The 27,621-nt window shown below is 37.4% G+C and overlaps 1 protein-coding gene across 1 annotated transcript in view; it reads right to left on the minus strand.

Moving 5' to 3' along the window:
- PPARG (peroxisome proliferator activated receptor gamma) overlaps positions 1–6,271 on the minus strand; it is a 131,724-nt gene extending 125,453 nt beyond the window's left edge. Inside the window, exon 1 of the mRNA XM_081246425.1 lies at positions 6,189–6,271. The gene's annotated coding sequence lies outside the window, so the exon portion shown is untranslated. The remainder of the gene's footprint in view (positions 1–6,188) is intronic.
- Positions 6,272–27,621: the final 21,350 nt, after the last annotated feature.

A 27,621-nucleotide genomic window follows, 5' to 3' on the forward strand; every position in this document is an offset into this window, starting at 1 on the left:
TTTTTTTTTTTTCCCGCACCACATAGCTTGTGGGATTTTAGTTCCCCAGCCAGGGATCAAACCTGGGCCCACTGGCAGTGAGAGCACAGAGTGCTAACCACTGGACCACCAGGGAATTCTCGTGTGTTGATTTTTAAGAGAAAAACAAATGCATGTGTGGGAGAACATATCCCTTCCTATCACGGCTATTTCAAGTGGCTATTTTCATATTTGCTTTCATGAAGGTTGGTTTATGGAGAACTGGGGACATGAATCACTTTAATTTTATTTTTCCTTCTCCTGATCCTCTCTTTCAAATTCCAAGTGTGTTTACTATTCCTTAAAAGCCTTGTTTGCAGGTAGCAAGCAAACCAGGAACTAACCTTTCCAAATTTTTGCTGAGGATGTCTTAAAGAATTAACCCTGCTGAAAATACTGGCATTTTGCAAGTGGACTCCAAACTTTCAAAGGACACACACAGATGGTGTTGGCAGCAAAATGACGGCCAGTGGGGTGGGGTCAAGGTTAAGGAGTTCTTTCCAGCACCTCATCGTTGCCCCTGGCAGTCTGATAGGTATGTTTCCCCATTGCCTTCACTGTAAAGGAATAGTTGTTACTCCTTAAACACGCAGGATAAGAATATCCTCTTTGCACTCACTTTCCCAGATTCTCTCCTGGAGCAACTTATAGAGCCCAAGAGAGAAACAGTGCTAAGTGGCAACTTCAGAATTTAAAGCTGTCCTAAAAGTCTATGATGTCACCGAGGGGCAGGGTAAATTCTTTGAAACCAACCCTTTCATTCAGGTGTCTGTACAGTTACTGTGCATCCCGCAGCGTGTGGGAAGTGAGCACACGCAGATCTCTTACACTCCCACTCAGGGTATTTCCCTACTTTTCTCCCTCCTATCTACCTTCTCCTTAACTGTGGTAAGCTGTGCAGACTTCTCATCCCAGGTCTGCGCTAATCTGAATTCTTCCCAGAAGGTCAGGAAATCTGTCTCAGAGAGGCTTATCCACATATTACAATTCTCCTGGATGAGTCCACAAATTAAAGTGCTCCTTAAAAAATCAGTTAAAACTAGCAATGAATTTATTTTCTAAAAACCAGTGAAGTGGAAGAAAAATGTTTCTTAAACAAGACACTGAAGCAAATTGAACTAAACTCTTACAGGATTGAGTGTAAATCCTCCCTGTAAGGTTTTAAATCTCTATTGCAAATGATTCATGGTACATGAATTGATGACTTCATTTCTTTCCTTTACATCTGAGAAATCACAGTAGAGAAAACAATCTCATTGCACCCCGTCCCTCCAAAGATTTTCAAGTTGAGAATGGCCTGGTCACTGGAATAGCTGAAGGTAGAGCAATGGCTCTGAGAAAGCCAAACTAGAATGTGAAGAGAGTGGAAATTAGGGCTGCTCCCCACTCCCCACCCGCATAGGGGAAGCCACTGAAAACATGGAACATCCATCTACAGGCACTGGCCTAAGCCTTTCTTTGACCTCTGCTCCCCCATCCTTTGAGTTAGGTCCCCACTTGGGGACCTAACTGCATACTCAGGGAACAGGGTGAGGGGTTCAGGCCTGGAACCAAGGCCCTTACTTGCTTGCAAAGGAGACAATAAAATGAATTATCTAACAATCCATAAGGAGAATTTAAAATTTATTATTTGGATGATGCACAGTTAATTATATGCTTTTCCAGTGAGACCCTACTAGTAAACTGTTGGGTTCCTAGGAGGCAGATTCACTTTTCAAGCCACTAAAAGTCTACTTTTTGGCTGCAGCTTCTTAGAAAGAGCCCCAAGTTTTATGACAAGCACAGTCACTATGTAGTCTTTAAGCTGTGATACTAAAACGTCTTTTGATCTGAAGGATCATAGGCCTCACTAAAAAACAAACACACACATTAAGTATTCACAGGGTGCACCATAAAAATATGTAAAGAATAGAACTTTATCAAATAAAAGCACAGCCTGCACCTTCTAAATGCATTAGACATAGAAACTGACACGAAAGGATATACACTGTGTCTACACAGGACTCACAGAGATATTATCAGTAAAACAAAAATAATTCCTAGGCTGATTTTTGTCTGAAGTCACCAGAGAATAGGAAATACAGTTTTAAACTGAATAATGATGAAATTGCTCATTTCAGAAACATTTTATAAATTGATCAACACATGGCAAGCATTATCTTCAGTTCATTCTTAACAATCTCAAAATTAATACTAAGGTGAACTAAATAGTTGGAAAAGTATTAGCTCAATTAAATTCAGGGCCAAGGTCATATCATTTAAGATACACGGGTTTGCTGATAAAGTCTTAAAATCATACCAAAAAAAGAGCACAGAACAATAATTGCAATACTTTTCCCATTTCATTGATTAGGAAATGGAGATTTAGAATGGATGTGACTTGCCTCACTATAATAATTAAAATGGTTAAAAATGTAAACATTCACATTCTGAGTTAAATATTTGTTATTAAAACATAGGTTGCATTGACTGTTGAAGAAAAATATGAAGAATATATAAACCTGTTTTTTAAAATAAAAAAATAATTTAAGTATATACTATTATCGGGGATAGCTGGTGTCTTAACATCTCCAAAAGTTTTCCCCCAAATGCGGTCTATTTTATTTGAGCTGATTTCCTTTCAAGAGCCTACTTAAGTATTGTAGGTAAATAAAAATTAAAATATGACATTTTTATTAAATAAGCTTCAAAAGATATGCCATATAACTCCCCCAAGCCTACCTCTGTATTGTGATACAATACAAATAGTAAACGACAAAGCCGAGGAAGGTTACAAATAATCTTCAATTTGAAAATTTTATCTAGAAAGCTATGAAGCTAACTGAATGTTGATACACTGGGGCTATCTATGCTAGCAAGGTGGTTATTTACAGATCTTACTGTACTTTTGTGGAGTCAAATTAGATCGGTTTCAAAGGACCTTTGTAATAAGCATTTTAAGTCGCTGCCCTTTTTGTTGCTTTTAGGCCTTAAGAGAGAAAGGGACAGGGCCTTAAGAGAGGTCAGCTACCCTCATGAGGAGATCTGTTAGGAAAAATAAGAAAAGCAAGTTAGAAGTTCAGTTTGACAATTTTGAAGGCGTCAGGGGGCATATGTTTACGCCTATAGACTGGTGACTTATAACAAGTTTTCTTGATTAGTGATTAAAAAAAAAATCCTCTACAGCTGATATTTATTTAGTGGAATCCTACGAGACCAAAAAATTCTTCCGGTATATATGCCACACCTTATGGCATTATTATATTTCCAAGTTCAAGTGACAGTGAATTCAGCAGAACACCCACAAATTAGAATGACCAACATTTTCTGTCTTACCCATCGGGCATATATAAATCCTATGAAAGAAGAGAAAGTAATAGACCAGGATATATAAAACATTTGTAAAGTATTATTTTAATATTGTTTTCATGAAAGTCTCCCGTTATTAAAAACCATTTCACAATTTGAAAACTAAATGAAATGTATTATTAATACTTGTGTGTGTTTCCACAGCTGTGCCACTCACACAGCTTTCGAATACATAATGATCTTGATAATTAGGGTTAGTGGCAAACATCCTTATTTTCAGAGAATTACAGAAGAGAAAAAGAAGCATTTGTTTATAGTCATATAACTTACTAAGAGCAATTAGCTGTGATCAGTAATGTATTATTTCTAATGCATAATCCTAAAGTCATACTTTTTTTCCCTGTATAAATTTTAATACACAGGAACAATACAACTTTAATGTCACAGGGATTTTGGAATTAATATTGTGATTTTTTAAAAAATTACAATTTAATGGTTTTCAAAATGTAGTTCTGAAAAATATACAAAGAAACGAACAGTAAGGAAACTAGTCCCTTCAAAGAAAATAGTGTATTTAATTATTAAAAATGCCAATTGCAAAACTATTTTCAAGGTATTCTATGTTTAATAAAGAATATGACGCTGGTGGATATTTTAGTTTTAATTTAAAAAAGAAATTATATTCTTTTAAATTTAAAAGAATGAAAAAAAGTGCCCAAAAAACTTGGCCTGGATTTCTCCAAAACTTTATACTTCACTGATGCCATGTTTTCATAGCAGTTATCATAAAAGCAAGAAACAAACTTTTAAACACGAAAAAGTTCTGATTTAAAAATTAAATCACCAGGTTTTTCCCCCCTTCCACTGATTTGCAAAAGATTGAGCAGTCGGTCACTAATTGATTCTAAAACCTTTAAATTTAAGATATAATCATCGCCAAGTGAAGTGTCAAATATCATTATAATTTAAATAAAGGAGAATGATGAGAAGTACACATTAAGACAAAGATGGATGCTTTTGTAACAAACCTCCCTTTTTAGCTAACAGCATTCATTTTACAATTTTGTATATTAAAGAATACTATGGTGCCGTATTAACTTCAGGGTGAATCTGATTGAAAACAGACAACACAAAAATTGTTTTCAAACTTGAAAAAGATCTTTTGAAATATCACTGCAAAAGCTAACTGGTAGCATCTCTGAGTATTTTCTACAGAACTTTCATAGGAGTGGAAGGTATTTCTTTAGAAAGAAGCTGCAGTGAGTGCCTATGTCAGTCTCTATTCCAAAAGGGTTTTCTAAATCATCTAGACCATCAGGAGGTCCTGTTTTCAGTCAGCGATTGATCACTTAGCTATGAACAAGAAGACTGCCACCGAATACCTGGGATCTGTCCACGATCTGCCCAGCTCCTTCTAAAGGGTGTTAGTCATTGCTCTCTCAATAACTCCAGTTACAATTTGTTTCATGAGTGATAAAAACAGTTAACATGAAAATAATGTACTTTAAAATCGAGTTTTTCATACAACTCAGTTAGTCATCTTGCCTGGTTTTGCTTTCAGACGATGATCTATACAAATTAATTTTACATTTTGACCCCAATTTTGAAAGGAAAAGAAGAAAACTTCAGCTTCTTCATGACAGACTAGTTTTTTTTTTTACTTTATGCTTCCTAAAATAATTGACACTATTTTCCCAACCATTATTCTCAGACCCAAGTGAATTAAATTCTCGCGGTAAAACAAGAGCACAACAAAATAATAACGATATAATATCATCACCACGATCACCATGATCATCATCTTGCAAATTCTGGACGCATCACCAACACATTTCAACAAGGTGCAGTTACAGTAAGACGACTCACCTAAGCAATGGGAGTTAAGAAGAATTTAGAAACGCAGCCTTCTGATCACCAGCAGAGGTAAAGGCCCCTTCTTTACCTAACAAGTGACCTTATATAAAACCAGCAGATAGGTTACTCCCAGTTTCTGCCTCCTTACCTCAGGCTCCTCCCCAAATACCGAGACAGAAAGTACCACAAATACACACCCACTTTCCACCCCTTACACCGAGGGACCAGAGACTTCGGTTAAGCTGCCCTACCTCCACCTACCCCAGTCAGGCTCCGAAGAGCAGGAGTCGAGCCTGGCACGTGGAGGAACCAAGGCGCCGGCAGGCCATCTTCCCGACCACTGCGGGGGTGGGAGGGGGCCGCGCTCTCCATCCCCTGCCCCCCAGCAAGCCAGCCCCCATCCCCGGCCCTTCCACTCGGCTCACCGCCAGCAAAGTGCTTAAGGGCACCGAGGCTAGGTGACCCCCAAGTGCGCCCCTAGCTTAACTGTCATCACGACTCCGCAATGGTCACTGTCTGGGTGCTGGAGCCGGACTCCGTCGCCGCGGGACGCACCCGCACGGGATCCCGTGCCCGGCCCCGAAGTACCCCGGGAGCAGCTCTCGGACCCTGCGCACTTTCGCCGGGGCTCGGAGACCCGGGTTCTCTCAGACTCCCGGTCAGGCGCGCGCCGAGGGGCCCGTCCCGGCCGCGCGGGGCGCACGGGCTTCCGTCGCCGGTGCGTGGACCGCCGCTCTCCCCCGCGCGCCTCGCGCGCAGCCCGTGCCCTCCGCCGCCTGTGTATTAGCCCTGCGCCGGGACGTCTCCTCAGGGCGCGACCCTCGGCCGGGACCTGTCAGCCCCGGTGCCCTCGGACCACGACCCGACCGCCCGGGGCCCCTCCGTCCGAGAGCCCGTCGGCCCCTGCCCCCCGGAGCGCGCCTCAGCGCGAGTCCCTCCGCGGCCCCGCGCCCCTCGGCGAGCCCCTCCGCCCACGGGCACTCGCCCGGCGCCGCTGCCCCGAGCGCCCCTGGCAGCCCGACTCTGACCTGCGGCGGTGGCCTGGCGGTCCGCTCCGGTGTCCGGGTGGCCGACCCAGCACCCCAGGCGGCGGCTCCGGCTCGGGCTCCGAGTGCGGTCGGCCCCGCCTGCAGCCGTTGAGCCAGGCCGGGCCGGGGGCGGGCGGGGGCGGGGGCGCGGGGCGGGCGGGCGTTCGCGGGGGAGGGGAGCGGCCGGGGCGCCGCCGCCCCGCGCACAGTAGGACTCCTGCTCGCCGCGCCCACCTTCCTTGAAGCGCCTACTCTGCGCCCGGCCTCGCTTGTTCCTCACAGCCGCCGCTGGGAGGCGACCCAGAAATGGTCCCATTTTCCCTGAGGAGGGACCGGCCGGAGCCCAGGAAGATGCCCACGGTCACGTCGGGGAGAGCCGAGGTGTGGAGTTCCGGAGCTGCCCTGCCTCTCCAGGCCCGCGGGTCTCGCCTTCGCACAGTGGTCCGCGGGTGTTTTGTTTTTTTATTTTCCTCAAGTTCTTTTCGATGACATTCTTAAAAAAAAAAGAAAAAAGAAAAAAGAAAAAGAAAGAAGAGCATATTTAGGATCACCTGGTTTTTATCCCATACCCAATGGCGCTGCACACTTTCTGCTCCCCCCCTTTCGCATTTGTACTTCCCACTGGTATTCATTATTCACTTAGAGCGACAAAGTTTTAATTGCAAAAATTTAAAGTATTCCTTAACCTCTGACAGAATTTTTAAACTTCTTCAGCAGTGTTTTTTACGCTGAGGGACTCGGTCATATGGTGCGAGGCTGGGGCGGGACGTGGGGCATGGGAATCTTAAGTTTGCAGTTTGAGGAGCAGTTTGGGGTCGAGCTTCCTCGTGCATGGACCAGGTGGACTCTGGGCAGCTTCGTTTCCTGCCGCTCCCTTTATCGTGACCCGTCCAAAGGGGGTTGATAGATGCCCAGCCAGAAAGCCCCCTAGTCTTCTGGACTTGAGGCCTGACTTTCCTTACCTTTTTCCAATCCCATTTACTGAACATCCTGTTCTGGGCCTGGCAGTCCTTGGGGAGCAAAGGTGCATAAAAACTGTTATTTTAAGAAGCTTATCAATTACTTGCCCAGGATTACTTGCTCCAGTCCTTTAGCGTCTTAATTGGTTGGGGATGGCTAGTTCTTTTTCCTCTACGCAGCAGCTGGTCCTTGTTTGCAGTTTAAAGTAAAACATTATGAGGATGGTTATCACCTCGGAGAAGGTTCAGAGCTTAATTCAATAGATTCATGCCCTCCACCTGTCCCATAAAATAGGAAGTTAAGAGCCACAGCTGAATAGGGACTTCAAAGAGGACCATTTTATTTATCACTGAAAAACACCATTTCCTTGCCTGCCATTTAGGTAGTCGGATTGACACGACTTATCATTCTACACTCCAGCATAGAAGTGCTGCATGCATCCCACTTCTTCTTCTTTTTTTAAAAAAAATAAATTTATATATATATATATATATATATATATATATATATATATATATATATATATATATTTGGCCACGTTGGGTCTTCATTGCTGCATGTGGGCTTTCTCTAGTTGCGGTGAGCAGGGGCCACTCTTCCTTGCAGTGCGTGGGATTCTCATTGCAGTGGCTTCTCTTGTTGCAGAGCTTGCGCTCTAGGTGCATGGGCTCAGTAGCTGTGGCTCGCGGGCTCTAGAGCGCAGGCTCGGTAGTTGTGGCGCACGGCTTTAGCTGCTCCATGGCATGTGGTATTTTCCCAGACCAGGGCTCAAACCCGTGTGCCCTGCACTGGCAGCCAGGGAAGTCCCTAAATACAGTACATTTTAAATGTACAATCCAATGATTTTTAGTTTGACAGAGTTTTTTCCCCCACTTTTATTGAGAAATAATTGACATATATCACTGTATAATTTTAAAGTGTACAGCATGATGGTTTGTGAAATGATTACCACAATACATTTAGTTAACATTCATCATCTCTTATAGATACAACAAAAAGAAAAGAAAAAAATTTTTTCTCCTTGTGATGAGAACTCTTAGGCTTTAATCCTTAACGCCTTTCCTATATATCATACAGCAGTGTTAACTATAGTTATCATGTTGTGTATTATATCTCTAGTACTAAATTATTTTTCTTCCAGTTTTATTGAGATATAATTGACATACAGCACTGTGTAAGGTGTACAGTATAATGATTTGACTTACATGCATCATGAAATGATTATCACAATCAGTTTAGTGAAAATCCATCATCTCTAGTACTAAGTTATTTTATAACTGGAAGTTTGTACCTTTTGACCACCCTCCTTTAATTCTCCTTCCTCCCACCTCTGGTGGCCACAAATTTATAGGTCTAGCTCTTACATTTAGGTCTATGATCTATTTTGAGTTAAATTTTGTATATGGTGTGAGGTAGGGCCAATCTGCTTTTCATGGAGAAATAGTCATAATTCAACAATATTGACTAAATGGAATCCCACCACAGTGAGCTTATAACTGGTGCAACATTTTAGAGTTGATCTGAATACTTTCTAAACTTTCTTCCAGATTAAAAAAAAAAGCGATTTTCTACTATATATAAAATAGGTAAACAACAAGGACCTACTGTATAGCACAGGGAACTATACTCAATATCTTGTAATAACCTATAATGGAAAAGAATCTGAAAAAGAATATATAAATGTGTAACCGAATACTTTGCTATACACTTGAAACTAACACAACAGTGTAAACTAACTATACAGCAATAAAAATTGTCATTTTAAAAAGTGATCTATAGTTAGTAAAGCCTAAAAATGTAAGAAGTTAAGCAATAGAAATAGAAATAGCATAAATCTATTTTTTAAACTACTGGTCTTGATTTATTAGTGGATTATGAAATCAGTTTACTGGGTCATAACCAAATTTTTTTTATAAGTCAAATAATACAGAACACAAGAGAACAGAAACTATCAGAATTCTTCCCCTAAAGTGTTGCTTCATAACTTTTGTGTTATGTGTGTGCGTGTGTGTGTATTTGTATGTACCAGGAGTTGGTGTAAAATGTATTTCTTACTGTGGGGCCGCATTTTCAAAAGCTGGAGAAACACTGTATAAACTATAATGCAGAATTCTTTCATTCCACAAACATTTACTGAGTGCTTATTTTGTGCCAGGCCCTCTGCTAAGTCCTGGGGACAATATGATAAATAGCACATGGTCTCCACCCTGCAACAGTGCACACATGCAGTTCCATCCACATTTAGCTTCTAGAGATGAAAGATTGTGCCTTGGTTCACTTTTCCCCAACCACAAGGGCTTCTTCCAAATATTGAGATTTGGTCCTGAGGCACTTATTTTTCTGCAGTTAATGCTCAGTTGTTAATCTCATTTGAGATTTGCAGACATATTTGCTTTTCTTCCAACTAGGGGAACTTTGTTCCCAGGTTCATAATTGCATACTGTGTTTATTATACTGGGAAGGAAGTACAGGTCTAGTAGTGGGAGTTGGCCTTAACTGAATTGATTCCCAGTTTACTCCAACTATACTTAAACTAGCCCTACTGACGGACCTCAGGTATTTTTAAACACTGGTATATTATTTTTAAAGGGAAACATTTTAAATCATGACAAAAATTTTATTTTCAAAGCATTCAGCAAAACAGCATTGGCATCAATAGTGAATGACATGTAACCATTTTGCAGATTGAGTTTAGGAAAATTAATGTGCTGTATTTCCAGTCATCCAGTGGGGGCGGGGGGAGGGTCACTTATTTACAGCAGCTGTGCGCAGTCATAGCTCTGACATTTTCTCCTCTGAGATACCATTTCTCAGTCTCTAGACACCATAACTTCTCAGGAGATTGAGATGCTCTTAATTTAAAATTTTAAAAAAAATGATAACCAGTTCAACATGTTGGACAGGTTAAGCGTGCGCACACAAACACACACACGCACACACGCACACACATCTACTTTGTGAATGACTCTGTTGTGTTCCCACATATGATTTTTAAGTCTAGTTATGAAATGTTACCTGCAATCTCCCAATTATACTTTGAATTTTATTAAGGTCCTTTTCTCCTACTCTTGCTATTCTGTCTTATCTTGCCACTCACCAAATGACTTGCTCATTTTTATAAGGTCTTAATTACCAAAGCCAGACTTGTAACCCATTTCTTCTGATTTCCAATTGCCTGATCCTTTCACTATACATCTCTGCTTAACTTACATTCTCTTTCTGTTTTGAGTGATTGCCTATATAAAAATAATTGCTGGAATATTTTAATAAATACTTGATTATACACAAATCATTAGATTATAATGTAATATAGCTATGTATTGGTTCAAAATAAAAAACATGGAAGATATATGCCAATTCATATTTTATTTTCTCTTAATACCCCAATTTAGAGTTTTCTTTTAGATAATTTGAAAGAACTGAAAGAGACATAATTTTAAGGCCATTTCTTCAGTAATATGCTTTTCTTTAATATTGAATGAGACGACTCCTATTTTCGAAAATATTTTATTTCTCATAATCTGTAAGCACCTATGAAATTAATAATAATATTTAATTCCAAGGAAATTCCATTTGGTAATTTCAATAGTTTTGAATTAGACTATTTAAATTTTAAAGCTTTAATGGTTTGAAAATATCTTTTAAAGGTTCAAAAATACTTTTGATATTCAGGAAATTTAAAAAAGAGGTTTTTGCCCTGCTTTATCAGTTTTTCTTCACTTTTTCCCTCAGAAATTGATGTATTTTGCATACCAGACTGGCTTGTAAGTATCAAGAGGTAGGAGGTAGCTATTAGGAAGAAGAGTATGCCTGGCAGAGTTTTCAGTTCAGGAAAATTGTCCTACCTTCTATCTGTCTTTTCTTTTCAAGAGTTTGGTTTTAATTAAGCAGTGATAGAATGGAAAGAGCCCTGATTTTTTATCTCTGCTTATTGTGACCTTGAGCAGGAGACTCACCCTCTCTGAGGCTTAGTTCTCTCATCTATAAAATGGAAATATATTCTCATAATCTCATCAGTGAGATAACATGAGAAAATGCCAAGTCAGGCTCCTAGTAGGAACTCGATAAATGTTGTTTATCAACTATGTGAAAGCAATGAGAATATTTTTTTCTGAAAGTCACTCACTAATGTATTAAAACACAGTTTGGATGCTAAATTGAGGGGTTTTTTTCATATATGTGTCATATTTAGTCATCAATCTACATGAATACGCTACTCTCTTTCTTATAAGAAAAAAATCACTAGTCAAATAAGTAGATTTTGAAATAGCTATGAACCCCAGATATCTGTATGAGAATGGTTTTCTCATGATATGCATGTGAACTTATGGGTCCTAGGCTTTGTCACATAAAACTAAAACAAAAACAAAACCTTTTCATGATGGAAAACATTAGACACATACAGAAGTAGATAGAATACTGTAATGAATACCCCTTGTGCCCATAACCCAGTTTCAGTCTATGTCTAATCCTGTTTCACCTATACCTTCACCTGCCTCCCTCTTCTGTATAATTCTGTAAATCCCCCAAATGAATTTCATCATAAACAATTCAAACTGTTTTAAAATGTTGTCCTTAAGTCTTCTGTTTAAAAGTTGGTTCAAACAATTTGCCCTGGTAGATTTTGGATTGATCAGAAAAGTTTCTCTGCTGAAATTTTTTCAACTCTTAACGTCTATCGTGGGCGAGTTGTAAAACGCGTTCACTGCTCAAAGGACCGCCATCTGCACACTCTGGAGTTGAGCGACCTGAGGACATAGATGCCGTGTCCAGGCTGAGTAATGGGCAAGGAGCTTGGACCTGGGGAAAGGCAGTTATGGTACTTCAGTTGCTAACAACAACAAAACCTCCAAAACAAAAAACAGAAAACCCCAACGCTTGTGTGCCCATGAAGTGTCTATCTTCCCTTACTAAGATGTAAGCACCTTGACAGCAGAAGCCAGGCCTTATTGATCTTTTTACACCCATGACCTGTTGCCCTACAAGGCCTGAAACCAAATAAGTGGACAATGTTTGTTGAATGATTGATTGCCAAGTGTTTAACTTGCAACCCAAGCCTACTATTAAGTAAATAATTCAAATGTCAGTTCATCAAGAGGTCCTCCATCACTATTGTTCTTTATTCTCTTAAGAGTTTTATTTTTCTTCCTACCACTTATCACTACCTGAAATTATATTTTAAAACTTTTATTTATTTACTGTTTCTCTCCCCACACTAGAATGTGAACTCCATGAAGGCAGCATTTTTTTTCCAAGTCTTTATAATTTTAGAGCAGCCTTAGGTTTACAGCAAAATTAACAGGAAGGTACAGAGATTTCCCATACGGCCCCTAAGGCAGGGATTTTTTTACTTGCTGTTGTAGCCCTGGCTGATGGTATGCCTAACATATGGCGTACATTTTTATTATTGAAAAAATAGTAATGCCATAAATTCAGTCACCTTTAGAGGTTGTATTTTCATCCTTCATGATGTCTACAAAGTTGATGAATATCATTTATGTAAATTCTCAGGCTCAGCTACTGACCTGAGCCTTACTTACGTAGCCACAAGCCTTTCTGTTTTTATGAACATAACTTTATTTTGAATATTTGGACCCATGCACCAACTTTGCTCTTGATACAAGGAACTGCTACTATTGATACACAATTTCTCTTTTGAGCAGACTGAGGACAGGGAAGTTTGAGCAGAAGGCTGAGGAACTGGGCTTTCTATTAGAGTGATTTCAGCTATTTTGTTTCCACGGTGATATTCCAGTAATATAATTTCCCTTATTCCTTTTTACAGAAGAGGTTTTCAGGAACTCAGGTGCCTACGTCTGAAATGTCTTAAGGTATAAGGATGCGAACTAAGATAGCAACAGACTTCTTGCTGCCCTGGCCATCCCCACAGCTCTCTCGCCAGTCTCTAGCTGGCCAGCCCTGGCACTGACACCTAAAGGAGCATTTTTCATGCATCCAAGACAGGAAATTTGGAGCCACTTTCTGGGGATGACACTTTGGCCCGGCGTAGACTTCTTCCTTCTGTTTTGCATTTTTACTGCATTTTAAATAAGTAACTGGTAGGTTGATCCTGAATTGCATTTATATGTTTAGAAACTTTTGTACACTAGTGGGAGGAGGTACGGAGAGAGTTGGCAGATGTGTATGCTTTACCAAAGGGCTTTGTTTATTGATATTATGTCTGGCAGCCACTCTTCCTACCACTGTAACATAGACACATGGATATTTTTTCCTCCCCAAAGTATTTTTCTGATTTTAATCTCCTATAATTACCCATTTATTCTCACAGTAAAATTTCAGTAGATCAATTCTTTTAGGTCAATTTCTGCATACCTTCACCTAGGATGCAGAATTTTTTAAAAATTATTTTATTCCTGTGGTAGTAAGAAGTTGATTCTTCCATGTACAGGGCTTTAAAAAGATAAATTTAGTTGACGTCTTTAAGTGTTCTCCTGCCAAATGGAATTGCAGTGACCTAGATTTGCATAATTTATTAATGACAGAAATCAAATTATTAGCATTTAGGGCAAAGTTTAGTCTGGTTCTACAGAACAAAAGTCTCACTATAATTTTTTAATTATTATATTTAATCCTAGAATATCACTAGACATTCCCCCCACCCCCAATTTTTAAATCTATGTATCATGTAGTGTGTTTAAAGAGGCAATGTTGTATAAAACAAATACAACATTTACAAACCACAAAATTAATGACAATTATAATATAGGGGCAACAAAAGTCAGTACAACCAAATAATGGAAGGATACTTAAATCTAAGAGGAAAAACAAAAACAAAATAGAAAAGAAAAAGAAATCACAGCCTTGGACTTTTATGTAAATTGTGACTTTTTTCTTTTTAATTATTTAAAATGTTATAGAAGTGATATAAGCTTCTTGTAAAAAGTCAAGCCACTTGTATACCAATGTTCATAGGAGTACTGTTCATAGTAGCCAAAAAGTGGAAACCATCCAAATGTCTATCCATTGATAAATGCATAAACACAATGTGGTCTATCTATACAATGGAATATTATTAAGCCATTAAAAGGAATGATGTGCTGATAATACTACAAGTATAAGCCTCAAAAGCATTATGCTAAGTGAAAAGTCAGTCACAGAAGACCTCATATTGTATGATTCCACTTATATGAAATGTCCAGAATAGGCAAATCCATAGTGACAGAAAGACAATTAGCAGTTGCCAGGGGATTGGGGTTGTGGGGAGAAAATCAGGAATGATTATTAATGAGTACAGTTTTTTTGGGGGGTGATGAAATGTTCCCGTTAGACAGTGCTGACAGTTGCACAACTTTGTTAAATATACTAAAACCTACTGAATTGTACATTTAAAAGGGTGAATTTTACAGTATGTGGATTATATCTCAAGTAAAAAAATGGAGAAAAAGATGATTATTTATATCCTTCCCTTACCAAATAACAACCAGCAAGTTTTCTTCTTTTCTTCAGCCACCTACCTTGTTTTGTCATTCTCTTATTCCAGGGCTGCAGCAGACTGCTGGGCAGGTTATAACTCTGCCCAAAAGGGCTAGCCAAGTGGACAAAGAGGGTCTGAAGTCCTAGCCATGCACTCATTCTACCTGAAAGAAGAGGTGTCTTTCTTCTAATTCACACAAAGGTGACTTATAGACTAACAGTGGCCTTAACCATTTGCCGGGGCTTTTGGAGTAGGGACAGTTGGTAAATATATGTACTTAGTTTGCTATCTTGGATTAAAAGTCAAGCATTTCATAAGTCAGAAAGAGAAAGACAAATACCATATGATATCACTTATATGTGGAATCTAGAATGTGGCACAAATGAACCTATCTATGAAACAGAAACAGACTCTCAGACATAGAGAACAGACCTGTGGTTGCCAAGGGGGAGGGGGTTGGGGGAGGGATGGAGTGGGAGGTTGGGATTAGCAGATGTAAGCTTTTATATATAAAATGGATAAACAACAATGTCCTACTGTATAGCACAGAAAACTATATTCAATATCCTATGATAAATCATAATGGAAAAGAGTATTTTTAAAAGAATGTATATATATATATATGTGTGTGTAACCAAATCGCTTTGCTGTACAGCAGAAATTAATACAACATTGTAAATCAACTATACTTCAATTAAAAAATTGATAAAATTAAAAAAAAAAAGTCAAGCACTTCATTTTACTCTAATACTATAGTGGATTATTTTCCAGACGAGAACACTCTTTGCACATTGGGTTGAAACATCTGATTAAGCTTAAGAAGTACATTTCTAGTTTAAATGTTGTCATACAGTTCCTTTAAACTTGCCTTTTTTGTTTAAAAAGGAATTGGTGTATTGTTCAACTTTACATTATGGTCCTCCAATACAGTTTTTATGTTTGACACCACCACTACTAAGAGGATTTCCTGATACTTACTTGTTCTAACAATGTAACTTTTCTGACGGCATTCTTGTATAGATTTCAAAAGAGCTCAAATAATAGTATTTTCTACACTAAATTTAATCAGTGAGTCAACACACATTTATTGAATTATTATTATGTTCAAAATAACATTCTATTCCAAACAGGAAGAACCCCCAAATCCTGGTACTTTACATACAGAGTACTTATGTGCTTGGCATATAGTAGGTACTCAATAAATATCAGTAAATGAACCAATGAATAAGAGCAATTTTGTTTATTTGTGATACCTAAAGATTAGACACTTTGAGAAATAACCATAGAATTTAATAGGTCATTAATTCTACCATTAGAGAAAAAAGAGAAGCTGATGTAAAAAATGTGATATAATTAGTGACTACTTCTAAAATAAATCCCACAACTCTGGCAAACTAACAATTATTTTGGTGTTAAGTATTTGTAGCTGCTAATTCTCTTCAGCAATTTTTTGTCTACTTTGCCAGTTTGTTTGTTTATGAAAGAGTATTTACCGCTAACTTCCATGATTACTCAAAGTGTTTCCATATAGAAAATAGATAATCAGTGGTTCTCAAATCTGGCTGCACATCAAACACTTAATGTTTCTGTTTTGTGCTTCTTTGTTTCCAATCCTAAAAAGGTGGAATCCAAGATTTCACCTGGTTGAGCTCATGGATGATATTTTAAGTTTTATTTTTAACTACACAAATTGTACGTGAACAAAATTTTCTTTAAAAAAGTGTAAAGATTTCAGGACTTGCCTGGTGGTGCAGTGGTTAAGAATCTGCCTGCCAATGCAGGGGACATGGGTTCGAGCCCTGGTCCGGGAAGATCCCATATGCGGCGGAGCAACTAAGCCTGTGCACCACAACTACTGAGCCTGCGCTCTAGAGCCCGCGAGCCACAACTACTGAGCCTGCGTGCCACAACTACTGAAGCCTGCGTGCCTAGAGCTCGTGCTCTGCAACAAGAGAAGCCACTGCAATAAGAAGCCTGCGCACCGCAACGAAGAGTAGCTCCTGCTCGCTGCAAGTGGAGAAAGCCCATGGGCAGCAATGAAGACCCAACACAGCCAAAAATAAATAAATTAATTAATTTTCTAAAAAAGTGGAAAGATTTCAAATAATGCCAAATTCTCATCATCATTCCCAGTCTTGGTCCTTTCTCTCCTTCCCTGACACAGGTGTACTTCTTATGCACATTAAAATTTGGGAACCATTGCTATAATGGTCAGTAGTAGTAAACTGAAAAATTGTGTTAGAACTCAAATATGAGGCCAGATTTTTAATGTTTTCTCCGTCATGTGAATTACAGAGTGCAAGTCCCCATCAGGATAGAATTACCTCTTCAAGTATTTGAGGGCCATCATTTAAGATGATTTCTTACCGAAAGAATCTCTTCCTTCTCACGAAAATAAAATAAAAAAATTTCAATTACCCTCAGTAAGAAATGTAAGCAATGGAAATAGTAAACATATTCAGTATATGGGGAAAACAGTTGGTATTCAGTAAACACCAAGTAATTTATTGACTTGGCAAGGCTCCCTTGAACTTTAGTATATAGTTAACTCTTACTTATCTAGGAACAGATTTACTATTTTGCAAGCTGTAATGTCACCGAGCTTCTCCCCATCATTTTGCTAAATTCTAGGCTGTTTTACAGTGTGCCTGAGATAGCAGAAGAATTAACCAAGCTGAATGGGGCAGTGGGAGGGGAGGCTGGTGTAGGTTCACTGTCAAATACACTGTGTTAGCTGAAAGACAAAAATTCTGCTTTTAGGGAGCTCACTGTCCTGTAGAGGAGGCAGACAAGCTAAAGAAAATTAGAACACAACGGGTAAGTGCAATGAAAGAGGTGTTATATAGTGCTGGGGGGTACATAGAGAGGGGAGGAATCTAACTCAGGTTGGAGAGGGGAGTAGTAAATGGGAAGGCTCCCCATAGATGTAATATCTGACCTTAATCTTGAAGGATGAATATGATGCAGCCGTACAAAAACATTTAGGAGGTAGAGTACAAGACCTTTTAAAAAAAAGATTTGCTCCAACCTGAGCAATTGATCGGCTGCATTTGGGACATGCTGAGTTTTCGGTGTTTGTTGGTGGGGGCGGGTATCCAAGTGAAGATGTCATGGACGATAGGCTCCCCACTCCTGTAACTTTGGAAGGGAATCTCAAATGGAAAAACAACGTGGAGTTGTCATCGTACACTAGCAAATGAGGCCTTTGATGTGAAAGGACTGCCAGGGAGAACAAGAAGAAGAGGAGGCTGAGGAGAAATCTCTGCAGAACATGAGCTTGTAAGGGACAGAGGGAATCTGCGAAGGAGCATCTGGAGAGGTGGAAAAAAGAAAAATGAGAACTGCCTGGTACAGTGAAGGTCAAAGGAAGAGAGCAGACAGTACTCTCAGAGGGTACAGAGATGTCAGTCAAGATGGGCCTGGTGACTTGGGTGAAAGAGGAGAGGGAGGTAGAAGCCCGTGTCGCTCAGGAACATTTACTGAGCAACTACTATGCGCCTGGCATTGTAAGGTATCGTGCTGTTTAACCTTCACCACAGCTCTCTGAGGTATTAATGCATCATCCTCATATTACAGATGAGTAAATGGAGGCACTGAAAGGCCTTGACCAGAGTTATACAACTAGCCTGCCACAGATGAAAGATAACTCAGCTCTACCTGACTCTGGGGTCTAGCCTCTCAGCTACTGCTGGTTACCAATGGTAGTGAAAAAGTGGAGATAATGAATGTAGACAGCTCTTTTGAGATGTTTGTTTGTGGAGGGAAGAGGGTTGATTTTACAAAGGAGAAGCTGAGTCTAAACAAGGTGGTTTTTATTTCTGTTTTTTAAGATGACAGAGGTTTGCACATGACGATAAGCTGAGGAGAAAGAGCTAGTGAAAAGAAAGACACTGAAGTCTCCAGAATGAAGGGCTTGATGCATTTCTAGCCAGACTTCTATTTCTGTGGCAGATCAGAACAGATCTGGGGGGAAAAAAACCAACATATCTGGAAAGAGGCTCTCAGCTTGAATAACTGAAGCTATTTGGTACTGTATCAGTATGTTTTATGAAAGAAATCACCTGCAGTAAGTGTCCATCCAGTTTTTTCTCACTTTGGAATCCATTAATATAATTCATGATGAAGTAGACTGAATTTCTTATTTCACTACAATTCACAACTGTAGTCACTATATCAAACTCGGCCCTATCTATCTAGGTTTAAGATCAATACTAACAGTCAGGGATAGGCCCCATTTACACCTTCCTTCCTATGTTCACACTATAAAATCTAGCATCTTATTTCCTTCCATCAGCTTCTGTGCTCCTGTGGAATGCCCAGAGTCCTTTCTTTCGTAACAGAAAAATTGGTGCCCATTTTAGAGCTCCTAGGTGATCCTGCTGTGGTACTAGAATTCACTGCTTTCATTTCTCCCAAATCTTATTTTCAAAAAAAATATGCCATGTGTGGTTAAACTTTATTTAAACTGAGCTTCTAGTAATTATACTAGAAAGGGCAATAAAATTCAATGTGTTTAGTTTACAAAGGACTTACTATGAATTGCCTACCGAGACCTACCAGAGCTCTTTGTAGATTCCTCTCCAAAAGATCATAGTTTTGCTGCGCTGGTGGCTTCTAAATCATAGAGAACGAACTTATGGTTACCAGGCGGGAATGGTGGGGGGGGAAGGATAGATTGGGAGTTTGCGATTGACATGTACACACTGCTGTATTTTAAAAAGATAACCCACAAGGGCCTACTGCTTAGCACAGGGAACTCTGCTCAATACTCTGTAATAACCTAAATGGGAAAAGAATTTGAAAAGAACAGATACGTGTATATGTATAACTGAATCACTCTGCTGTACACCTGAAACTAACACAACATTGTTAATCAACTATACTCCAATATAAAATAAAAATTAAAAAAATCATAGTCTAGGTCATTATTTTATACATTCAAGACAGACACACTAGGACTTCCTGTGCCAAGGCGCTAGTGCCAGGGCTGTGGGGAAAATGCAAAGTACCATGCATGTATCTCCCCTAGGAGCTTTCAACTTTCTTAGGAGAGATTAGCTGGTTACAGAAGTGACTAGAATTCAGAGCACTGAAGGGCCAGTATAAATGGTGAAAGGATGTTAGGTCACTCTAATTTCTTCCATTTAAAAATAATTACAGCAGTAATGCAGGATTTTTGTTGAAGGGAATACAGAAATATCTAGAATAAACTGTAAAAGTTCCCTCTTACTTCCTCCCCACTTCCACTTCCCTTCCCAGATTGAGGCGTTTTTTGCATTTTCATAAATATAGACGTACATATGGACTTTAGCACACACAGTTTTATAGTTGTTTAGCAAAAATTATTTGAAATGCATTGTTCTGTGAATTTTTTACTCAATAAGGTCTTTCATGTTAGAACATACGGATCTATTCTGTTTAAAGTCAATGTAGAATACATTTTAAAATGTATCTTATGTAAGTGAAACAAAATGCCTAAGTTCTAAAACTTTTGATTGACAAACACTAGTGATTATATTCAATTACTTCCATGTTTAATTTCATGTTTGAGAAAACTAAACCTCATAGGAATTTCCTCTTAACTTTTCCATCTTTTAAGAACATAGATTTAATGCATTATTTTGATATATAAGACCATACATAAGTATTTTGTTCAAAACTAAGTATTCTTGAAAGGAATACTTAAGTAGAATATACTAGGATACTACATGACAAGCCACAATAAGTTATAATTGAAAGCTGTGGATCCCATGATGCAGAAACAGAATGAAATAAAAGAAAAAAAATTCTTAAATATCTAATAATAATGGTAATTCTAATGGTACCTAAGGACAATGGGGGTTCTTTTTAAATTTTTCAGTTCTTTTCTCATCATTGTTAAACTGATAACTAAAATCTTTAAAATAAAAACCCAAAATGCTACATACATCTTGTTTAAAAAAATATTTACATACACATGTATAGAAAAATGCCTAGAGAAAAATAAGTTTATGTTTTAACAGTGGTTATTGCTGGGTAGTAGGATGCGTTCAAGGTGATTGTTATTCTTTATCTTTTTCTGAACTTTCCAATTAAGAAAATAATGAATACATATTCATTTTCTTAATTAGAAAAACTATTGAAGCAAAATAAAATGAATTAATAATAAATGAACTGAATGACTATGTCTCTAGATTTAAGAAAAAGAACTGTGCCCTCCTTATATTTCCCCACATTACTTTTACTCAAGTGGATGTTAAACTTTAAAAATTTATAAAGACAAAAAAATAGCATTGGACCATTAAGTATAGTGTATAAAATTATAACCTTATGTCAAAAAAACTCAAAAATAGATTTGTATAAATAAGCACAGCATCTAAAGTAGCTTATTCTAGTACTGTTAGGCCAGCTCACAAAATACATTTTTATTGACTAATATGTTAAATCTCTTTTGTTAAATAATTATTATTTTTAATTTATAATTTAGCAAAATTCAGTTTTTCAAAAAGCTTATTCTTGTCATTTCCAAAAAAAGACAAGGGGAAAGGAGAGAGGAAGCTGTGTTTACTGGGAAAGTTGCAACATTCAGTTCGTAAGTACTTTTTGCTTTAGATATTTTTTTCAACTACTTCTCTTACATAAGAGTCCTGTAATATCTCCATAGGGAGAAATAACACTGGGCTACATTATGTCTTTTTAATTTTTCCTCCAGATAGTGTTTACAAATCAACATGTAGCAGTGACTCCATATTCAAAGTTAGCCAATTTGAGTGTCCATTTGCCATTAAGGACAATTGGTAATTTTAACAATCAATGAGAGTTTATTTTAGGAGAAAACTTACTGAAATTTGCAGGAAATAACCTTTTTGTTCCCAAACAGCTGTCATTGAACACCATTATATCTACAACAATTAAAATTATCTCTGGTGACTTTTAGCATTTGGCATTGCTCCATTATTGTTCAGTTAAATATTTTTCAAGTTTGCTAGGACTTTTGCCCACTGTGTGCTTACGGCCCTTTATTGTCAATATGTATCTTAGAATTCACCTTTGTGACATTATTTTTCTGCATTGTGGGAGAGAATGTAATTTCTGAAGCTAATTGCCTGAGAAATCAAGTAATATGTATTAGGAAATTGCAGTACAGATTTATAAGTTATTTATGAAAATATGATTACAATGTATCCCATCATATTTGGCAACAGATAGTCCCCTTGTCTGTGCTTCTGGATCTTTGCAAAAAATTTTCAGTTTAAAGTATTAGCTAATGTTTAGTGAACAAAAAGAGCAAGGGTGACACGTGCTGTCATCTTAATAACTTGAGTTTTGAAAATTGTGATGAAAAATTCTAAGACCAGACCATCAGTGCATGGAATTGATTGTCAAAAACCAAACCAAACAAACCCCCAAAACATTCTATTTTGCATGCCAATGGAAGTCATAAACATGTTAACTCAGCACCCACCCTAAATGTACTGTCTTAGAAAGAAATAACAAGCTTCAGGTCACCCAATTTAAATCTTAAACAAGACTTCATGTTTGTTCAGTTAATTTTGAAAGGAAGTAAATGTTTGTCTTCAGAAATGATTAGTTAAATATTGAAACATAATAAATAGCTTATGAACCCTAAACACATCATAGGATAAAATATCTTGGACTTTGATCACTATTACTTGGTTACTATATTTTTAGGGAAAGAATTTATTTGCCATGATTTATTCAAACTAAAAAGTTATTTGGAAAATATTTAACAATTATTACTCATTATTTAAACCTAGGATACTGATACCAAAGAACACTTCTTACAACCTAATACTTTACTGAACACTTCCAAGCTCATAAGTAACTGTTCAGACAAAAACAAACAAAAAAACAAACCAAAAACTGGAAAGGATTAGAAGGGCTCACAGAGTGAAATTTATTTAAGCAACTTCAATCTGCAGGAATTCAAAGCACTGTAAGCTCTGTTTTTATGTATTTAGGGCTCATCAATTTGCATATGCTGTCTTTAGGCTAACTCCCTTTGGTGGTCTTCCCTCTGTTAGGTCACAACAGATATTTTTATTTCTGAACCCTCCTCCCCATTTCACATAATTAAATCCAGGACTTTTTTGAGGAGAAATAGTAACTAATAAAACTGTTTTCCCATCTTAAAAAGTTGTAAATAAAGGACATGCAATATTATTTAAAAAGCAGATGCAAAACTTTCATAAAATTTAAAATCAGCTAACAACCTGAAGACAAATACCCCAAATTGTTAAATGGTCTTATCTCTGGGGTATGGAATACTGGTGATTTTTCTTTTCCTGACATTTTCTGAACTTTTCAGAAATTCATGTATTACTTTTATATTTAGCTCAGTATCCCACTGATCATGAAAATGTGAATAAAATATGTAAAACACTGAGTTTTCTAAAGTAAATCACTTTTTACAAATTACAAAATTACTTTTGTAAAAATAATCCAGGCCTCCAAGCTCTTCCTCTCATTTGTGGAACATAAAGTATATTTTGGATCAAGACATGGAACATTCCAGACAATGTGAAATCTAGAAAGGAACTGCACCTGTATCCCCATGCAGCGCCAAAAAAATGTAGCTACTGAATAAATAGTCTTCCTAAATTAGAGAAAAGAATTAAAGCCCACTTTTCCACTTACTACTATACACAAAAGTGAAAGTTTTATTCTTGGCATGAATATGATAGAATTTGTGGGATAGTAATTATTAGTAATAAGGTATTTGTTCAGAGTTTTATTATACTGAACAGTTTTTACATGGAAGAATAGATATTGCAGAATATAACTCAGTGCTTAACTGAAAACTTGATGATTTTGAATTAAACTATAGCTATTTACAAGTTTTAAAAATTACTTGATTAATTATTTTCCTCAAAACTGCTAATTGTACCAAACAGAAAACATTGTGTATTTGAGGATTTGTTTACCTAAACAGATGCTCTTGGTGGGGGTGAATTTAGCTTCAGCAGAATTTTTTGTAAGAAAAATAACATTTATAGAATGTCAATTCTAAAAAAAATGATCTTTTTCATAGGAAAATGTGAAGCAATGTATGTGGAAAGCTGCAAAGTCTGGAGTTACAGGCAGATTACGCAAGGGACATTTGGTAGTAAAATAAAAAGAATTAAATGATGGCTAAAGTTTTTTTTTGACAGAAGTAACTAATATATGGAACAAACTATTAATAAAACTTTGGGGGATGAACTATTAGTACAACTGTTTAAAAATAATCAGAAGTTGTAAAAGAATTCCAGTGCAGGAGAGGCATGAGATAAAGAGGGAAGTTGAGAAAGAAGAATAAGTATGTGACTAGACATGTGACTTTGTCATATTTTTATTATCTTTGCAGAAAACCTCAGACTAATGAGGAAAGAGGATTGAGGAGAAGACAAGCTAAAATTGAGGTCTCTAGATGAGATCTTTTGCTTGGATTTTATATTCTTCCTTTTTCTAAAAACACGTTTTTTGGAGTATATTTCATGGTAGAAAAATCTCTCAAATAGTCTATAGTTTACAACAAAAATTGAAAAGCAAATGAAATATGTGGAATTCTTCTCAGATATAGATAGAGGAGAGACCAAAAATAAATCTTCACCTTTGCATTTCAGAGTTCAACAGAAGTGTTGTAGTGGTTAGAGTCTGATGTTTCTGCTGCTCTTATTTTGCAGTCCTTTTTGCCATAATCTTGGCAAATGCTTAAGGAACCTAAATTGCTATAACCATTTCCAATCCAGTAAAATGATTTGTATTTCTTTCTTCATTGAACCTTTTTATTAATCTTCCATTTATCAGAATTTGAAGCTGCTGTTGAATTTGCACTCTTCCATTCGAAGGTTTGATCATGCAATCTATTGTTTTCTTATACATAAAATATATATACGTGTGTGTGTGTGTGTGTATATATATACATATGCCAAGCATTGTGCTAGTCAGTTGAGACAAAATGCTGAACAACTCAGAAAAGTTTCCCATTCTCACTGTACACTAAGTTCTTTCCCCAAAAAAGCTTGTAAAGGTTCTAACCATCTCTACAATGGTATCAAAAATAATCTCTCTTTTCTAATTTGGAAAACCAGAACATTAGCTGTTATTTGTTTCTTAGTAGTTTTCCACATGCCAGTCACCCTATCTTGGAACTCCTCAATCTCAGACCAAACCCCTCTACTAGTGTATGTTTTCCCATGTGACCCTTTAAATAAATTCTAAGATTTTTCCCATAATTAATTAATCTCAGAAATCAAAATGAAACAAGTTACCAGGGTCTTATTTAAAGCCAAGAAATTTATTGGCTATTGTCCAGGCTTCTTTCTAAATTAAACAGCCCCAAAGACTACTCTCACCATCCTTGCTTCTTGATATTAGGCATTTTCTCTTTAGAGAACTAGGGCACATATAAGAAAGAGTTTTGATATGTCTATGCTTTAACCAGGACCGCATTTATTTCTTATTTCAGTGATACATAAGGAAAATTTCCTCTAAAATTTCCATATCTGTGTTTTCTTAAAAAGATTTATGCACCCCATCCTTAGTAATAAAATGCTATTATACCATTTTTCATTCTTTGAATGATCCAAACTATAGCAAGTCAAACTCTTTTCTCAAAGTCTGAGTCTTTAGGCCTGGTAACAACTTAATGAACAGCTAAATCTTTATGATTCAAACATGGATTACTTGAACTGTACTTTATCTTTGGTGACTCAGCTCTTTCTCACTTCTGCCACCTGAGCCAGGTTCAAGGATGCTGAAAGGAAGCTGAACTGAGTCAAGGTCAAACAAGCAGAATGAAATCGTGGGATGTGTGTGTGTGTGCGTGTGTGTGTGTGCGTGTGTGTGTGTCTGTCTGTGTGTATGAGACAGAGAGACACACAGAAAGACAGAGACAGATTTAATTCCCAAGTCAAACTCAAGATTGTCCATGTTTTAAAAAAAGGCCTCTCTTTTGCTGAGTTAGACAAAAAAATTACATAGAGCTAGACATACCATATGATATCACTTATATGTGGAATCTAAAATATGACACAAATGAACTTATCTATGAAACAGAAACAGACTCACAGACATAGAGAACAGACTTGTGGTTGCCAAGGGGGGGTGCGTGGGGGAGGGATGGATTGGAAGTTTGAGATTAGCAGAGGCAAACTATGATAAAGAGAATGGATAAACAACAAGGTCCTACTGTATAACACAGGGAACTATATTCAATAGCCTCTGATAAACCACAATAGAAAAGAATATGAAAAAGAATGCATATATATGTATAACTGAATCACTTTGCTGTATAGAAGAAATTAACACAACATTATAAATCAACTATACTTCAATTTTTTAAAAAGTTAAAAAAAAAAAGAGCTAAGGAGAAAGTTGGGTACCTTTTCTTTCTCCTTCCTTCCATTCCTCCCTCCCCAGGAAGAATTCTTCCTTTTTTCTCCCTTTTCCTCCCCCTCCCTCCCTCTCTCCCTCCCTCCCTCTTTCCTTCTTTTGCAAAAGTGTTATCTCAGTTGAAAGCACAGGATTCTTTGGCAGCAGGGTAGGGGATACCTACTCATCCAACCTTCAGCTTAATTGCATCTGGTCCTTAGGGAGATGTTGACCCAGCTATTAGGACCACTGCACCCCAAACATGAAGACTGTGGCCTCTGAACAGTGCTGTGCCTCCACTAATGCACATCTCAGAGCTCATGTGCCTCACTTCCTGTATTTCCTTCTCCCTCCCCCTTTTGTTCCCTCCTCTGTCTTCCACGTTTGTCTTTTTCTCTTTCCGTATCTGTCTGCGTGCCTCCCTCTGTTTCTATTCTGCTGTTCTCCCTGTTTCTCTTTCATTTACTAAGATTTTCTCTGCTTTTCTCGTAAAAACCTCTACATTATTATTTAAAACATTTTCTTTCTTGAATTTAGATAAGAAAGCTGGTGCCTTGATAAATATATACTTCTGCAAAGATATAGCTGTTGCAACTTCTAATTTTTGTTTCTATGAGTCAGTGATCTTTGACAGAAAGAAAGCATTCTCACTACAGCTTACAGCATTACCACTTAGGAAATGTATGAGATATTCTAAGGGGCTCCTGTTAATTTCTTCTAAGTTTTTTAGGATAATTTTAGAAAGAAACTATCATAAACATTGAAAAGCATAATTATCCTTGGGTAGGGTTGCTGGATTTAGTAAATAAAAATACAGGACACTCAGTTAAATTTAAATTTCAGATAAACAGCAAATAATTATTTAGTATAAGTATGTCCCGTGCAATTTTTGAGACATATGTATATTAAAAAACTATTTGGTATTTATCTGAAATTTAAATTTAACTGGGTATGTTTAACTGGGTATGTTATGATTGACCTTTTATGTCTATATGCAATATTTGTAAGCTGGGTGTTTTTAATTTGGGGACTAATTGTATTTAGAGTTCCTTGCTGCTTCTATATTTAGAGTTCCGTGGTGCAGTTTCCCACTGAGATTTGACTACTCCTGTGGATGGCCACCGGATAAAGATGAGTGATAGTGAAAAAAACTATAATTAAAATTAATTAAATTTTCCTATTTACTTCTAGCATGAGGCTCTGTGAGAGCAAACAGTAAATTTCTCAGTTGTTTGTCCCCCACTAATTCTGAATTCAAAAGAATGTCGTGACTTTATGTTTTCCCCCTTGGATATATATATTTTTTAATTTCACTTCCTTTCTATTCCATCTAAAACATGCATGGTTTAGGGAGAAAAATGTACCTACATATTCCATTCCAGATCACCTCCCGCTGAAACAGGCATGTATTTACTTAATAAACACTGTAAAAGGCAGCATTTCTGAACCTCTTATAGAAGTCAGCCTTATAAATTGCACTAGGTCCATTTTTTTTCTTAATCTCTCTGTCTCATTTTAAAATAAAATATCTGAAAGAAAGCGTGAGTGACTATAGTAATCATAATAGCTAACATTTATTGATCACTTACTATTTGACAGGCACTGTTCAAGCATTGTATATAAAATGGCTTAAATCATTTAAATCCCCCAAACCAATAAGGTGGGTACTATGATTGTCCTCAC

This window comes from Mesoplodon bidens (assembly GCF_964165515.1).
Source record: "Mesoplodon bidens genome assembly, chromosome: 10".
Taxonomy (NCBI): domain Eukaryota; kingdom Metazoa; phylum Chordata; class Mammalia; order Artiodactyla; family Ziphiidae; genus Mesoplodon; species Mesoplodon bidens.